Raw genomic sequence first — 2,453 nt, 5'->3', positions numbered from 1 at the left:
AATGGTTGTGTGTTTAAAGGTTTCAGGGAAATGGTGAGTATTGATTAGAAATGATTTCTGGAGCCGCGCTGTAGCAGTTATATCTTGGTAGCAGAGTAGTGGTTGCTAAGGAAATTAGCTAGGGTTATGTATAAAGTACTATATATATATATACTATATGTAGTTTTGAAAAGGTTTCCACGTGTTGCGTGAAGCCAGTGCCTCTGTCTGCAGACGGAGGAAGTGTGGCAAGGTAAAGTCGCACAGTGCATTAGTCTATTTAAAAAAAAAAGTAGTATCGCCGAATACTGCGGTGGTATCGTCGCATATCACTGTTTAGGGACAATAGGTGTGAAAGGATAAATGTATAGTGAGGACAGTCTATGAAATGTCAGCCTTCAAGCACAGGGATCATTGCATATCCTGATTAAAACTTACTGCTGGGAGAGTAATAGGTCTTAACCCGAGCTTGGAAGAAGGGTAAAGGAGCGGCGTCTACTTTACTAACGATAGAGGAATTCTGTGGTGGGTTAGATGGACGCGCTGCCTACTGGTAATACAGAGTTCATGCTTATATGAATAGGGTTTTCTGTATGAACGTGTGTAAATGATATTGCAATACGCGTTCTGGTGAAACTCTGGGATTGTCTCTAAGGAGGTGAAAAAGATCTCTGTATATGCTTTCCTGGAGAAACAAGTTCGTTATTGCCTGATAGAAGGGTAAAATAGGGTTGTGCTATTTTATCAACGAGTCTAAAAATTCTGAGGAGATAAGCGTTGTCTACTCCGGTTACAGAATACTTGAGTGATTGAGAAATCTATCACTTTATTAGCGAAATAGGCAAATGGAATTGTTTTGTGTAAGTTACTAACTGATTTTGTAAAACATCTTGTAAATACGGCTTCTTGAAAAAACCCTGTAAAGGAGGGGTCAGTCGGCGCTGCAGAAGCCGGAGCGCTGGTGACGTCTAAAGTGTCGCGCTGGGATTGGTCCATGTGACCGAGACAGAGTAGGAGCTGATTGGTTCATCACAGAAAGCAGCAAATGCTATTGGTTAAGCACTATAGTGACGTATCGTGTTCTAACTGGTGAATTAGTGCGACCGTGCTGTGATAGGTTGGTGTTACGAAATCAGCAACAGAATAGTACGCGATCTTTTGAAAGCAGGAAAGTTTACCGAAAATGTCATACTACTATTATGATGATGACAAGAAGAAACCTTAATGGTTTAAAAGTTGAAAAACATGTTTGTAAAAGACAAAGAGGTAGTTACGAGAGAGGGAAAAATACTTCCTTCACCGAAAACACCTGCTTCCTATATGTTAACGAAATATGGTTATCATACGTGTGTTTGGTTGGAAAATTGGGTACAGTATACCAAGGATGATGGTGTATTAGCCTTTCCAGAAGGAGGATCGTTTGATTTGGCCATTTTGAGGAATTTGAGAGACAAAATGATGAAACTTGAACCGAGACCCAGACCAACTCAATTTGAAGCACTGGTTGAGTGGGAAGATGAGATGCATCAAATGGAGAGTGAGATGTTAAGTAGGCATCTTAGACCAAGAGGTAGAGGTAGAGATTTGTGGGGAGAAACACATGAAACTAGAATGCGAAGATGGAGGAATGGAAATATGTGTGATGGCATGTATTCAGTCAGATTGGTAGAAGAATATGAGGGACGGAAAAGTACGGAGAAGAAAAAGAATACTGAATTAGGAAATCAAAGTTATGGAGAAAGTGAATCAGAGGATGCTGTTTTAGAAGAAATATTCAATAGGAGACCACTCCCATATCAACGAAGTTCTTTATGGACTATCCCAAATGCTCCAATGGCAGAAGAAAGAGTTAATGAAAGGCCAAGACAACCATCAAATTTTAGAGATTTTCCTGAAAGAGTAGAAACAAGATATGTCCCGAGTACACCGATAGGAGAAGCTAGAATTACAGGTACTCCTGTACAAAGTAATGATTCACACAGAATTGTGCTAAGTGCGGAAAGACGAAATGATGAACAACCAAATAGTCAACAACTCTCCTGCCTCGTATGGGGTTCATGTTCCTATCCGGGAGCTATTAGAACCGGTTGCAGCAAGTATTGTGGATACGGGGATCACACATATTGAGATACCAACCCCAACACCCGCACCAATTATTAGTGAAACTCTTATATGTCCAGCATCAGACGATTGTGTGAGCCTAATCTCGTGGAACATAGCTGGCTTGGCCGACAAGTTATGTGACCCAGCCTGGTTATCATTTATTAAAAAATTTACCATTGTGTGCCTTCAAGAGACGTGGTTGGAGGACAAAAACGTCCACATAGAAGGGTTCTTAAGCTTTACCATTCCAGCAGCTGCCTCGATTAGGGGCAGAGCAAAGGGGGGCTTGGCCACCTTTATAAACCTGGGCTTGCTCTGCAAAATCAGCATCTGTCATAATGATAACTTGAACATTCAGATGCTTGACTTAA

This window comes from Lissotriton helveticus, chromosome 6 (assembly GCF_964261635.1).
Source record: "Lissotriton helveticus chromosome 6, aLisHel1.1, whole genome shotgun sequence".
Taxonomy (NCBI): Eukaryota; Metazoa; Chordata; class Amphibia; order Caudata; family Salamandridae; genus Lissotriton; species Lissotriton helveticus.
This window is presented reverse-complemented; position numbering follows the sequence as displayed.